The sequence below is a fragment of the Petromyzon marinus genome, unplaced genomic scaffold (assembly GCF_048934315.1).
Source record: "Petromyzon marinus isolate PM22_M1 ecotype Great Lakes invasive population unplaced genomic scaffold, UKy_Petmar_22M1.pri1.0 PM_G_Scaffold_62, whole genome shotgun sequence".
In the NCBI taxonomy this organism is placed as follows: Eukaryota; Metazoa; Chordata; class Hyperoartia; order Petromyzontiformes; family Petromyzontidae; genus Petromyzon; species Petromyzon marinus.
Window position 1 is genome coordinate 1,213,047 of NW_027423016.1, and position 15,411 is coordinate 1,228,457.

At 52.0% G+C, this 15,411-nt stretch overlaps 1 long non-coding RNA gene across 1 annotated transcript; it reads left to right on the forward strand.

The window, feature by feature from the left end:
• Window positions 1–2,475: 2,475 nt before the first annotated feature.
• On the forward strand, window positions 2,476–8,906 carry LOC142919831 (uncharacterized). Its single transcript, XR_012938511.1, has 3 exons — window positions 2,476–2,635; window positions 7,124–7,199; window positions 8,821–8,906. It is a non-coding gene; the product is annotated as an uncharacterized LOC142919831 (long non-coding RNA).
• The last annotated feature ends 6,505 nt before the right edge of the window (window positions 8,907–15,411 follow it).

Below are 15,411 nucleotides of genomic sequence, written 5' to 3' on the forward strand. Positions count from 1 at the left end.
AGGTTTATTTTCTTTGAACCTACCTGCGTGACTTTTACCGGAAGACCCAAAGAATATTTACACGTCACTGACGAGACGCGCATGCCGAGTGATAACACTTTACCGCCCCTGCCCAGCAGAAGGCTCCGCCCACTTAAGAGGATGACGGCGGGGCCACAGCCAATCGGGCATCAATCAAACCGCGGCCGAATTCGTACGCAGCAGGAATCAAACAAAATAAAAAAGTCGTGCATCGCGAAACTTCGCCGCCTCCTCCGCACCGGAGTCTGGGAACGCTGCGCGAGCCGCCGGGAGCCGCTGTGGGACGCTCGGGAGAGACGGGCCGGAGACGGGCGGGCGGGCGGGCGGGCGGGCGGCAACACCGGATCGCGGCCTTTCCTTTTTTCTCGTCCGCAGATCTACAACTCGGGCGTCGACGTCGTCGGCGTCGGGGTGGCCGCGCTCGTGGGCGACGTGGCGAAGGGCGACTGCTCCGTGAGGCTCCGGCGCGTCTCCGCGGGCCTCGGCCCCGTGATTGGGTGCATGGTGGTCTGCGGGCGGTGCAACACGGAGGACGTTTCAGTGGTACGGGAGGCGACGCTGAACGTGACGGTCGTAGGTGAACGGAGCGAGCGGCGTTTTGGGGGGACCGTCCGATCACGAAGGGCCGCTTGGCAAAAGATGGGTGGGTGGGTGTGGGTTGGATTTATTCTAGATTTGAAGGGGACTCCAAAAACCTCAACGGTAACTCCACCCAACCCCGGTCAATTAAAATCCAAAGGGGCATCCTCTTAAAAAAATCCGTCCCCAATAAACAAGGCACCGCCAGTGACCTTGAAACCAACGCCGGGACCATCCTTTCAACATCACCAATCCATATCGACGCCTCAATCTGGCTCACAATGCCTAAACTCCCGCCATTAGACACTTTTTTTTCCAAATGTTTTTTGCTGTGGTTTTCACACCTGATGATGATCGCTCGTGTTGCGGTCGAAACGTTGTGATTTTTTGTTATTTTTTGTTTTTACCTACGTGACTTTACCGAATAGAACCAAAGAGTACGGGTTGGTTTTATATATCTACGGGAACCTTTTTGGCGGTCTCACAATGATGACGAAAAGAAGAGGCTGCTTTTTTTACCCCTTTCCGTTCGTCACGTCCTGAAGATGTTGCAGACGCCACTGTCGCCGTCTGTTGAGCTTGGGACTCTCGGTCCAAATTAGGCGACCGGACACACGGGTACCCGGTTTGTTCGTATCTCTGAAAGTTCCTAGTAGGACGTTCGTAAGTAGAGGAGTCCCTGTGATCAATTATTATAATAATATAAATTATCTTCTTTGGTTCTTTTGGTAAAGTCACGCAGATTGAGAATAAAATAATAAATTGATAAAATAAAATAACACAATAATATTTTATTCTCATTCTACGTGGTGACTTTACCGAAAGAACCAAAGAAGATGAATGCTTGCAGTCACGAAAGCTTTAAATCGAAATATAAATTATATTTGTAAATTCTGATATCGCGCTTACCATCTATACACGCGAGCATAACGACTCCCCCCACCGCCCCCCTTTAACGAGGATTCCTTTAGCGCTCACTTTTCCCAGGGGGCCGCACCTCGAGCACTAAGGGAGGCCTGCCTGCAGTGTACCGGTGGCGTGCGCGCGAGGGGAGAATTCTCGTGTAACACGATTCACGCGGGCCCGAGGGATGAAGCCGGTGTCATCCCGTGCGACGGCCCGAGCGGGGAGCGCTACGCTGCTGCTGCTGCTACGAATCTGGCGGCCCGAGTTCGATTCCCGTTCGCGGCCAACGCCGGTGACGGTGATTTGATCCGGCGTCGGCCTGAAACGAGTTCCCCGGTGCGGTTTGTAAACACCGCCGCTGGGGAGACAAAGGCGAGCCGGGCAGGCGTGGTGCTGGACACCCACCCTGGTGTGGCGTGCCAGCTTCCATTGCCGCTGCTCGCTAGCGGCACTTGACCTAACCGTCTGTCGAGGCTACGCCTTTGATACCCTTGAGCGTCCTGCGTGATAACGTCGCACGTTTTGGTGCACATCGGTCGACCCCACGGCGCCTGCTGCTGGGTCTGTCCCCGTGACCTACCGCCAGTCTTCAAGTGCGCCGAGCCTGGCGACAAGCGCCATGTTGTTGTTGTTGTTGTCGACGCCCTTAGAAGAGAGCGTGCGGGGTTAGAGTGATAACGGTGAAGATGCCCCCCCCCTCCCCCCGGTGAGCCGTGTCCAGGCAGTGCCACGTTTTAGCGATTGATCCTCCTGCCTGCCTTGCCGCAGGCGAAGTTTCAAGTTTTTTTTTCATTTCATTTTATCGGGCGCGGCCCTGCGAGCCGCGCGGCTCTCAGGTCGGGTGCAGCAACAACAGCGAACGAACAAAACGCGAAGCCGCGTTGAGCCGGTGGCGCCGCGTGCCGGTCTCACCGAGCCCCTTCTCTGCCGCCGCCCCGGTTCTCTGTCAGCCCCGCGGCGGCGCAGTGGCGACGCCGCCTCTGACCCCACAGCGACCGCGCCGCTCCCCTCGCCCACGAAGGGGACGTGGCTGGTGGCGGCGGTGGTGGAGGCGGTGGCGGTGGCGACGTTGACAGCGCTGGGCTTGGTGGCCGGGGCTGCTGCCGTCGTCGCCGCGTTCGTCTGCAAGGTGCGCTGAAGCCCGCCACCTGTTCTGTATTTTGAATTTGTGGTGTCTCTCATCATCACGGTGGCTATGAGATGTTAACTACCTCGCCCGGTATGCAGGAGGTCATGGGTCTGACCCTGATGTCTGCTGTACATTTGAAGTCTGCGTCTCTCTCTGTCTTTCTAAACACGAGATTTTGATCCTGTCCATAGTAGAGTTTGTTTGGGTGAGATCGTGTAAATATAAATGCTCTGTCGTTAAACCCGCCATCACCTGACACAGCCAATTAGTAAGGTTTGTGTCACATAAACAAAACGTGCTAAGTAGTTACTCGTTTATCGTGTAGTCTATAGTGTACTGTACAGTGTAGTGTATAGTGTAGTGTACAGTGTAGTATGCAGTGTAGTCTATAGTGTAGTATACAGTGTAGTGTATAGTGTAGTCTATAGTGTAGTATACGAGTTCATCACATACCGTTTGTGTGTTGGAGCGTGAACCCACTACAACATTTACAATTATAGTGTAGTTTATAGTGTAGTGTATAGTGTAGTGTATAGTGTAGTATACTTGTTCAACACTAACTCGTTGTGTGTTGGAGCGTAAACCCACTGCAACATTTACAATTATAGTGTAGTTTATAGTGTAGCGTAGTATACAGTTTAATGTATAGTGTAGTGTATAAAGTAGTATACTAGTTCAACACTAACTGGTTGTGTGTTGGAGAGTAAATCCACTACAACATTTACAATTATAGTGTACTCTTTGGTTTTTTCGGTAAAGTCACGTATAAATAAGAAATAATGAAATAACATAATAGCGTACGACGTTTCGGTTGCAACACAAGCAGCCATCATCAGGTACAGAAGAGCTAAATTTACGAGACGGGAGACACATAACCTCAGGTGTATACACAGACACCCAAGTAGGGGGAACTAACACAGATACAACAGGGGACACAGAGAGAGAAGCATACCAGACAAACAGGGTTTAGCAAAATTTTTGGAAACCATGTAAAGCAACACAGTCGGTCGGTCAAAACACAAATAACGCATAGTCCAGTTGATCACGCTATTTCAAAAGATTGCTAAATTGCAAGTAAAGTATGAAACTCAAAATACAACAACAACCGCCATTCGCCACTAAGTGGCGGTGACGTCACCACGACGCTTGTGCCAGGCTATGTGCACCGTGAGGCCACGTGAAGTGTCGAACGCCCGCTGGCAGGAGGTCACTGGGCAGACCCAGGTGCCACGGGTTGACTGACTGAGATGACTGGCTGATGCACCACCTGTGCCACCTACTGTGCCAACCTGCTGTGCTTTAGCCACCCGGCGCTCCGCTCGTTGTTCTGAGCGTCGCTCCTCCGCCCTCCGTTGTTGTTGGAGGGCGACTGCCTCCAACTGCCCAGTAGCATCCTTCACGAGCCTCCTCCACAGAGGCCGATCTTGACACCGCTGGTACCAGTCATCGGCAAGTCCACTCAGCTCCACGTCCTCCTGTACCACATCACTCCATCTCTTCTCTAGCCCGTGCCGCGCCCGCTTAGCCCCCTCTTCTTCTTCTTCTGGCACTGCAGCCTCAGCAGGGTCATCCTCACTTTGTGCCACGATGTTTTCCTGGCTGAGGGATTTTCCCTCCCCCAGGACCTCACAGAAATGCTCAGCAAATCTGCGAACCTGTTCCTGGGGGTCGGAGATTGGATCACCGTTTTTTCCCCTAATGATGGTAATAGGTGTGGCGCTGCAGGTTACTTTTTTGATGGAGTTAAATAGAGATTTGTGATCACGGGCCACTGGGGCAGACTCCATCTCCTCAGCAACCCGCGACCACCACCCATCCTTGCAGCGCCTCACGGCTCTCCGAACCTCCGAGCGAAGGCTGTGGTAAGCCTCCTCATTCTCTGACGTGGGATTCTGTAGCCGATGACAGTGGGCCTGTCGCTTTTTCTCAACCATCCTGAACACCTCCTCTGTCAGCCAGGGTCTCTGGGGAGGTCTGGACCGCGTACCCAAAGCAGCCATTGCAGCTGCATGAGTCACAGTCCTAAACCTCGCCCATTTACCCTCGACATCAGGAGGAGTCGGGGACGATGCCAATCCCAGCCGCAAGCGATGATGAAATTCTCGCTTGCAACTTTCATCAGATAACTGAGACCAGGCCACTTTATGTTGGAATGGGGTCCTGGGTGTACACCCACCACCGGAGTGGAAGAATGGCAGGCGCATCTTACAGATGACTAGTCGATGGTCAGAGGGCAGATCAGCTCCACGGTAGGTCCTGGTGTCAAGGACATGGGCTCGCATTCGCTGGTCCGTCACTATGTAGTCCAGCAGATGTTCTTGCTTGGACCCGGCATGCATCCATGATGTTGTATGGATGCGCCGATGCCCGAACAGCATGTTGGTAATTACAAGCCCATGGGCTGCACAAAAATCTAACAGCCTCCTACCGTTGTTATTGAGCTGATCTGGCCCATGCCCTCCAATCACTCCAGACCAGGTGCCAGTATCATGACCAACTCGGGCATTGAAGTCACCCAACATGATGACTCTATCCCGAGGGGCCACTTTAGCCAGCACCTGTGACAGGAGGTCATAGAAGGCATCTGACTCATCGGCTTTGCCTGCATCCCTCCACGGATGTTCATCTTCGGTGGGGGCATAAGTAACCACGACCACCATTCCTCGCCTCCGGTTGATGGGAAGGCGAGCCCAAAGTAGCCTGGGGCTTACAGCTTCCCACACCTCACCGCCACGCTCCCACGCCCCCTTCATTCTTTTGTTCAAAAGAAGACCCACACCCTGTTGTTTGGCAGTCTGCTGCCCCGAGTAGAGGACTGTCCACCCCTCATGGTGGCAGGAGCCAGAGCCGGTCCACCGGACCTCCTGAATGCCGCATAGATCCAGGCGGTACCGGTCCAGCTCCCGACAGAGGAGTGGCAGCCTCTCCTCTGCAGTGAGCGTTCGAACATTCCACGTGGCCACCCGTAGTGGCTTTTCGTTGTTTCTGGAGTAGCCCCGAGGGTAGGTATTCAATCTCCTGGCTCCGCCAATTGGGGTTTGGCCAGGAGACGTCATAGACGCCTGGCCCCCCGGGGCCTCCGGCACAAGCTTATTAGTTACATATTTCAGTTTAATTCGTGGTTTCGTGGTAATTAATTGAAGGTGGAGGGGTTACCAGCCCCTCGCACCCGTCCAGAGCCCCCGTTTAGCCCCTGTGGTGGACACATATGCCATGAGGGGAGGAGCCAATCAAAATTGGATCTCCCCCCACAGCACTGTCCACGACAGAGTTTCCCGTCCGGCACCGCGAGGAGGTAGGGGGTTGTTTTGCCGGACTCAAAATACAGACACACACACACAGACAACCAAGTGGAGCGAGCCAGCACAGAGACAAGGACACAGCAAAGCCGCCCCAAACAGGCAGAGAAGGCAAGGCTGAGTGACAATGGGACAAAATCAGCACGAGGCATGCACGGAGCAAAGCAGGGCGCTGCAGCACACAACATTTGTCTGTGTTGCTTTATATGGTTTCCAAAAATTTTGCTAAACCCTGTTTGTCTGGTATGCTTCTCTCTCTGTGTCCCCTGTTGTATCTGTGTCAGTTCCCCCTACTTGGGTGTCTGTATATACATCTGAGGTTATGTGTCTCCCCTGTCTTGTAAATTTAGCTCTTCTGTACCTGATGATGGTTGCTTGTGTTGCAACCGAAACGTCGTACGCTATTATGTTATTTCATTATTTCTTATTTATACGTGACTTTATCGAAAAAAACAAAGAGTAATCCCTGCAGTTACGAAAGCTTCAAATCAAATTATAGTGTAGTGTAGTATACAGTGTATAGTGTAGTCTATAGTGTACTGTACAGTGTAGTGTATAGCGTAGTCTATAGTGTACTGTACAGTGTAGTGTATGGCATAGTCTATAGTGTAGTATACTAATTCATTACTAACTGGTTGTGTGTTGGAGAGTAAATCCACTACAACATTTACAATTATAGTGTAGTTTATAGTGTAGTGTAGTATACAGTTTAATGTATAGTGTAGTGTATAATGTAGTATACTAGTTCAACACTAACTGGTTGTGTGTTGGAGAGTAAACCCACTACAACATTTACAATTATAGTGTAGTTTATAGTGTAGTGTAGTATACAGTGTAGTGTATAGTGTAGTCTATAGTTTAGTTTATAGTGTAGTCTATAGTGTAGTATACAGTGTGGTGTATAGTGTAGTATATAGTGTAGTGTATCGTGTAGTCTATAGTGTAGTATACTAGTTCAGTACTAACTGGTTGTGTGTTGGAGAGTAAATCCACTACAACGTTTTACAATTCGAGTACCTGGTGACATTTCACCGGTAACTACGACAACAACAACCAGAAACATCAACAGACCTGACGATGCTGCTTGCTGCTGCTGCTGTTGTATTTCGGGAAGCGTCAACGGAGTTCCGTGCGTTGTTGAGTTTATCTTCCCACCCTGCGCGTGATCTTCTCGTTCTCTTTCCTCCAGCGAGGGAGCGACGGAGCGTCCCAATCCTGGTTCCCGAGTGCCTGCTGATGAGTCACGCCGTCTCTGCCGAGTGCAGGTAGCCACCGCCACCACCACCAGCAGCTCCACCATCACCATTCCCAACACCACCACCCCCACCACCACCAGCAGCTCCACCATCACCATTCCCAACACCACCACCACCACCAGCAGCTCCACCATCACCATTCCCAACACCACCGCCGCGATAGTTTTGATGTAGTCTCTTTGTTTATCAAAGTTCCTGTGCCTGACACAATTGCAAGCATTGGAGATTTGGTCCAACAAGGGCTGAATGCTGATGTACCGGCCCTGGTGACACACTGCCTCACCAACACTTACTTCACCTGGAATGGAACATTCTGCAAACAAGTTGAAGGTACCCCAATGGGTTCTCCCTTATCTCCAATCCTAGCCAATGTTTTGCATGAACACCTTTGAGACGGATGCCGTCCAGGCATCCACCCTACGTCCATCCTTGCGGTACGTGGATGACAAATTCGTCATCTGGCCACATGGCCGACCAGCTCTGAACAGATTCCTCAACCGCATCAACTCTCCATACACCCAGACATCAAATTCACAATGGAAGTGGAAAAGGATGCCAAGCTACCCTTCTTGGATGTTTTAATCGAAAGGAGACCAGATGGCTCAATGGGACACTCTGTCTACAGGAAAGCCACCCATACGGATGCTTATCTAAAACCTGACTCCCACCACCATCCTTCCCAGAAGAATTCCCTCATCAAAGCTCTACACTATGGAGCTGGATGTATTTCCGACCGTCATCACCGAGCCAGTGAACTTGAACACGTACACCAAGCTCTCAAGATGAATGGATATTCAGACTACACAATCCGTAAAGCTATCACCCCAACCGTTGGGAAATAAACGTCTGAGGACCCAATTCAAAAACATCACCTTGCCATAGCAAGAGGTCACCAAAAATAATTAAAAAACAATGAGCAAACACAAAATGCAGGTTCGAATTAACACAGCACGTAAAATTCGTGATCTGATCGCATCTGTGAAGGATGTGATCCCTGACATGCAATACCCCAGCGTCTACAAACTAAGCTGTCGTTACATTGGGGAAACTAAGCGACGTGTCTCGGACCATTCTCGTGACCATAAGTCAGATCTGAAACACGGTAGGACCAATACCTCGGCCGTGTGCTGATCATTGTTTTAATGCGGTGGGCTCACACGACATTGATTTCTCTAAGACGAAGGTACTTTGCAACGGCATTGAAGGCAACAACCATCTACAGGCAACGATGACGATGGTAATTGTTGTTGTTCCATTGGAAACCTCATTTGCCAGTAACAAAATATGATAATTGTTTTTTTAGCCTTTTATCTGGCAACAAAACTGACACCTTTTTTACAAGGAGTCATGTTTACATTGACCACAATACCTGCGGTCGGAAAGCAACCAAAAAACAACAACTCTGATAATGTATGCACGAGGCTCTAAAGAAAGCTGTCTCGGGTGTGGACCAATCAATTTCAAGTACAGTGCCACATACATTATCAGAGTTGTTGTTTTGTGTTTGCGTTCCGACCGCAGGTATTGTGGTCAATGTAAACATGACTCCTTGTTAAAAAGGTGTCAGTTTTGTTGTCAGATAAAAGGGTAAAAAAAAACAATTATCATGTTGTTGTTGTTTTCCCGGCAGGAGAGGGGGAGGAAGTGGAGGTTTGGCCGATGAAGACGATGAGAAAGGGTGGGGAGAGACCGCCGGTGGGTGGGGAGGGACCGCCGGTGGGTGGGGAGAGACCGCCGGTGGGTGGGGAGGGACCGCCGGTGGGTGGGGAGGGACCGCCGGTGGGTGGGGAGGGACCGCCGGTGGGTGGGGAGGGACCGCCGATGGGTGGGGAGGGACCGCCGGTGGGTGGGGAGAGACCGCCGGTGGGTGGGGAGGGACCGCCGGTGGGTGGGGAGGGACCGCCGGTGGGTGGGGAGAGACCGCCGGTGGGTGGGGAGGGACCGCCGGTGGGTGGGGAGGGACCGCCGATGGGTGGTGGGGAGGGACCGCCGGTGGGTGGTGGGGAGAGACCGCCGGTGGGTGGTGGGGAGAGACCGCCGGTGGGTGGTGGGGAGAGACCGCCGGTGGGCGGGGAGAGACCGCCGATGGGTGGTGGGGAGGGACCGCCGGTGGGTGGTGGGGAGAGACCGCCGGTGGGTAGTGGGGAGAGACCGCCGGTGGGTGGTGGGGAGAGACCACCGGTGGGTGGGGAGGGACCACCGGTGGGTGGGGAGAGACCGCCGGTGGGTGGTGGGGAGAGACCGGCGGAGGGTGGGGAGGGACTGCCGATGGGTGGTGGGGAGGGACCGCCGGTGGGTGGGGAGGGACCGCCGATGGGTGGGGAGGGACCGCCGGTGGGTGGGGAGGGACCACCGATGGGTGGTGGGGAGGGACCGCCGGTGGGTGGTGGGGAGAGACCGCCGGTGGGTGGTGGGGAGAGACCGCCGGTGGGTGGGGAGGGACCACCGGTGGGTGGGGAGGGACCACCGGTGGGTGGTGGGGAGAGACCGGCGGAGGGTGGGGAGGGACTGCCGATGGGTGGTGGGGAGGGACCGCCAGTGGGTGGGGAGGGACCACCGGTGGGTGGGGAGAGACCGCCGGTGGGTGGTGGGGAGAGACCGGCGGAGGGTGGGGAGGGACTGCCGATGGGTGGTGGGGAGGGACCGCCGGTGGGTGGGGAGGGACCGCCGATGGGTGGGGAGGGACCGCCGGTGGGTGGGGAGGGACCACCGATGGGTGGTGGGGAGGGACCGCCGGTGGGTGGTGGGGAGAGACCGCCGGTGGGTGGTGGGGAGAGACCGCCGGTGGGTGGGGAGGGACCACCGGTGGGTGGGGAGGGACCACCGGTGGGTGGTGGGGAGAGACCAGCGGAGGGTGGGGAGGGACTGCCGATGGGTGGTGGGGAGGGACCGCCGGTGGGTGGGGAGGGACCGCCGGCCTTCGGATCTTCATTCCTTGTTCTTTGTGGCGGGGTTCTTTTCCCTTTAAGGTTTTGCAAACGGCGTCAAAGTGCAGACATCCGGAGGGCATCCCGACTCCACCCAGTGCCACAAGACAACGGAGACAAGTTTGGGAAGCCCCGGTGCATCCGTTACAAAAACCTCGTTCTTTTCTTGAATACCCAACGATGCCCATGCACATCGTATAATTAGATTATTATTTTAATGCGTTGTTTACGTTGTTTTACGTTCTAATGATATAAAAATGTTTGGGGGGGGGGGGGGGGGCGGGAACGGCATGGAAACCACCACGAAATCCACGGTGTGGTTTCTGCGGCGCGATCGTGACGGAGTCGCGTGTCGCACGTCGGGAAGGAGGTTGTTGCATGTACCTCGGGCGGTTGTCCACGAGGGGCTGAGCTCCGTCGGTGGACTGGGGGACCACCAAGGACCACGGGTTCCACTCCCACGGTTCGATCGCGGCTTCAGCCGGCGTTGGTTCCTCACGGACACGGCTCGCCCTTTCGGCGCGAGCGCGCGGCGAGTTGACGGCGAGCCGATGGGCTTAACCTCCATCGCCAACGGCCTCGCAGAATCATTCTCATTATGAGACCTCCTTTGCCAGTAACAAGATATAGGAATAGGTTTTACCCTTTTAACTGGCACAAAAACTGACACCTTTATTCAAGGCACCGTGTTTGCAATAACCACAACACAAGCAGTCAAAATGCAAACAAAAGAGACAACTCTGATAATAATATTGGCACTGTCCTTGAATTTGATTGGTCCACACCCGAGACGGCTTTTCTTAGAGCCTAGTCTCCACTGGTGTTGTGGTTATTGCAAACATGATGCCTTGAATAAAGGTGTCAGTTTTTGTGCCAGTTAAAAGGGTAAAACCTATTCCTAAAATAATTCTCGCCACCGCCAGCAGCAGCACAACAACAAGGCTGGTTTGTTGTTTAACTCAGAGTGTTCAGCAGCAGCAGCACAACGAGGCTGCTTTGTTGTTTAACTCGGCGTGTTCAGCAGCAGCACAACAACAAGGCTGGTTTGTTGTTTAACTCGGAGTGTTCAGCAGCAGCAGCACAACAACAAGGCTGGTTTGTTGTTTAACTCGGCGTGTTCAGCGGCAGCACAACAAGGGTGGCTGTTTAACTCGGCGTATTCAGCAGCGTCACAACAAGGCTGGTTTGTTGTTTAACTCGGCGTGTGCAGCAGCGTCACAACAAGGCTGGTTTGTTGTTTAACTCGGCATGTTCAGCAGCAGCACAACAACGAGGCTGGATTGTTGTTTAACTCTGCCTGTTCAGCAGCAGCACAACAACGAGGGTGGTTTGTTGTTTAACTCGGCGTGTTCAGCAGCAGCACAACAACGAGGGTGGTTTGTTGTTTAACTCAGAGTGTTCAGCAGCAGCACAACAACAAGGCTGGTTTGTTGTTTAACTCGGAGTGTTCAGCAGCAGCACAACAACAAGGCTGGTTTGTTGTTTAACTCGGAGTGTTCAGCAGCGGCACAACAACAAGGCTGGTTTGTTGTTTAACTCGGCGTGTGCAGCAGCAGCACAACAAGGCTGGTTTGTTGTTTAACTCGGCGTGTGCAGCAGCGTCACAACAAGGCTAGTTTGTTGTTTAACTCGGCGTGTTCAGCAGCAGCACAACAACGAGGCTGGTTTGTTGTTTAACTCGGCGTGTTCAGCAGCAGCACAACAACGAGGGTGGTTTGTTGTTTAACTCGGAGTGTTCAGCAGCGGCACAACAACAAGGCTGGTTTGTTGTTTAACTCGGAGTGTTCAGCAGCAGCAGCGTCACAACAAGGCTGGTTTGTTGTTTAACTCGGCGTGTTCAGCAGCAGCACAACAATGAGGGTGGTTTGTTGTTTAACTCGGCGTGTTCAGCAGTGGCACAACAACAAGGCTGGTTTGTTGTTTAACTCGGAGTGTTCAGCAGCAGCAGGACAACAACAAGGCTGGTTTGTTTAACTCGGCGTGTTCAGCAGCAGCAGCACAACAACAAGGCTGGTTTGTTTAACTCGGCGTGTTCAGCAGCAGCACAACAACAAGGCTGGTTTGTTGTTTAACTCGGCGTGTTCAGCGGCAGCACAACGAGGGCGAGTCTCCTCGGCCCGCGTGGTTGCCGCCATCGGAGCGTCGCGGCCGCGTTCTCGAGCGCCGTGAGCGTCGTTGGTGACGGCGACGTGAATGATAATCGGCAAGATCCTTTGTCGACGCGCTGCCGGACAAAGGCCTGCCCGAGCCGTATCTGCAATGGGGGGTTTTGATTTAAAGCTTTCGTGACTGCAGTGATTCATATTCTTAGCTCTTTCGGTAAAGTCACCACGTAGAAGGGAAACAATAAAATATATATAAAATATATTTATAAAACAATAAAAAAATTCTCACAACGTTTCGACCGTTTGTGTTACGGTTATGGTCAATGGTTGTCCTATGCTAATTTAGGTATGCTAATTAATTTTAATCTGTATGCTAATGCGGTATATTTATCCATACTCATTAAGTTTAATGTTTATCCTAAATTAGTTAAAAATGTATGCTCATTTACTTAACACTCTATGATAGTATCGTTATATTTTTTAATGCTATGATAACAGCAGGGCATACTGTGGTGGGACCTGCTAAGGTTACAGCAGTACATATTGTGGTGGTTACCTACTTTCACTACAGCAGTGCATACTGACTGTGGTGGGTACCTGCTAAGGTTACAGCAGTGCATACTGCTTAAATGCTTTATCACGTGTCGTGAATGTGATAGTTTCATCCCAGAAATGGTGTCCTTGACCGGCCCAGAGCAGACATTTCACTTTGCCTTAGAACCTGAGGTGGCACAGCATTAGCAATTCCAAGTTCTTTATGTGACCAATAGCGACGAATTATGTGGCAAGCATTTGAAATGAGTGGGTTACGACGTACTGTACTTCACTCTTATCGACCATTTACATAAGTCTGTGTTACTGGCATTGTGTGGCCTTGGCTGGTACCAACTTCTTCTTTGACCACGTGGACCACGCGGATGAATGGTCTACGATGGAGAAGACCTATGGGGGCACGCGGCGGGAGACTTTCAGGCGAAATCGTGGAAGTCGCGTGACAGAAACCACGAGTGGAGGATAGATGCATGCTGGCGAGACGTCGTCTCCAGTTGAATTTAAGTTTCATGTGTTAGGTGTAGAGCCCTGTGAGCCGTGCGGCTCTTGACTCGGGTGCAACCGAAACAAAACAAAAACGTGAACAAGGAAAACATCTTAAAGTGACTACGGGCAAACAGAAAAATCCAGGGAAAAAACAGCAGAGTCTTCCAGAAAAAAACAACCGTATTTCAACGCTGCGTGCAGAAATCCCAGTGGGATGCAAGTCAAACAATAACAACCGTGAGACAATTTAGATTAAAGTTATCAGGCTAACTCTGTACTACAACAAACGTTTTCAAAATCACCAAAATAAAGCCACAAAAAACAATGTAACAGTGGTCGACATAGGCGAGGCCATAACCGATTCAGACAATCGTCACTGGTCTTTGCCGCGAGCGGGAAATCCAACTGGTTGGCCGACTTCGTGGCGAAGCGTGTTCATCACGACACTACCGCTTCCCACATTTACACACACGCAAAGACAAATATCCCGCAGCACCTTCCCCGAGCACCTTAACAGACTGTTGGGGCAGGTGCTGTTAGCGAGCACCTGTGCAGGCCAGCACGGCTTGGTGAATGAGCTATTGTGTGTGTGAGAACTTGAGAGGGTGGGTAGGTGGTTTTGTGAGCGATTGATTGGTATAAATAAATGTTCTGATGAATTTGCAACTTGGTATCTGAATTCAATATTTGGACAGCAGAACATGTATTTACATTCGTATTAATGCGTGTCATGTATGAAGTGTATTTGTTAGGGTGTGTGTGTGTGCACCTTTTACCAACAGTCTGTTCAGAAGGGTGCGCGAGGCGCGTGCTAGTGGTTCGTGTGCTGGGCTCCTCTCTGATTAGTGCGCCACCGAGCACGTGACGTGCCGTGGCGTTAGCCAAATAGCCGCGTTCTTGCGACGCTCAAGATTCCCGAAGAATGACCTCGTACGAGAAGATTGCACAGAAAGACACTGACATGGCGAGTGGAGCGAGTGTCGCTGTGTGTGTAGATTCCCGTGTGGGGAGCCGGCAGGGCTGTTGTGTCGAGGATTAGCGCGAATTTATATTCCAGTTGTTGAGTTCTTTTTTTTTAAATCATGGGCCTCCTCTACATCCACTCAGACTCAAAACGATTGCAGCATCTGATTCAACGTGTTAAAACATCACCAATGTGGAGACCTCCCCTTGAAGGCATCAGCATAGGGGAGACAAAGGTGGCTAGGCGCGGTGTGCCGTGCTGGTCTTCAGCACGGCTCCGGCCCAAGGCTACCAGGGGGGGATCTTCGTCTCTGCAGCTGTACGTGAGGAGCGTGCTTAGTGGCACGCTTCACAATTTTTTTTTCCTCCGCCCCCGGTTCCCTCCCTTGCGAGGTCCTCATCTACAGCCACTTGGGCCGAAGCCGTCGCGGTCTACGAGGCGAACCAAGGGTACTGAACATCTGTGAGACCGAGCTTTATAGTTCATCGTATTCCTCCAGTGTGAATATTGGTCGAGATTCTGATTCTGACCAAAGGCAAGGACAGAAACCCCCCTCCCCCCCCGTGTAGCCGTAACAGACTTGGGGCAGGTGCTCATCGCGAGTAACCAATCAACACCCACCACTCACTTGCTTCAGTGGGAAACAACTTTGACGTGCCCGCCCTTGCTCGACACTAAACAATGATTTAATAGCGACGACGAGTACATTCATACGTAGAGTGACGCACCTTGAATGACGACATTCAAGGTGCGTCACTCTTCGGCCTGTGGCCGCACCTCCCAGCAATTTGCCTCTTTGGTTTTTCCTCTTAAACACCTGGCGAGTTGCTATCTCTTAAACAAGTAATTTGGCAAGGATAGTCTCAGTAACAATAAGTAAGTAAATCAATGGTAAACGAGCGCTAATTTAACGGTGGCTTTCAGACAGCATGCATTAATTTTTCGTCTCCCCCTTCTTTTCCGAACATACATGGACTCGTCCATCTAAACCAGGGGTGTCCAAACTACGGCCCGCGGGCCAACTGCGGCCCGCGGCCCAGTTTTTATTGGCCTGCAGCAAATTCTGAAAATATAATAGAATATGGCCCGCACAAGAAGCTTGAGCTCAACTCTGTTGCACTTCTCAGTTTCAACACTAGATGGAGCCAGCCACGGAAAACCGTGCTTCACTAAACAAAATTAAGCAA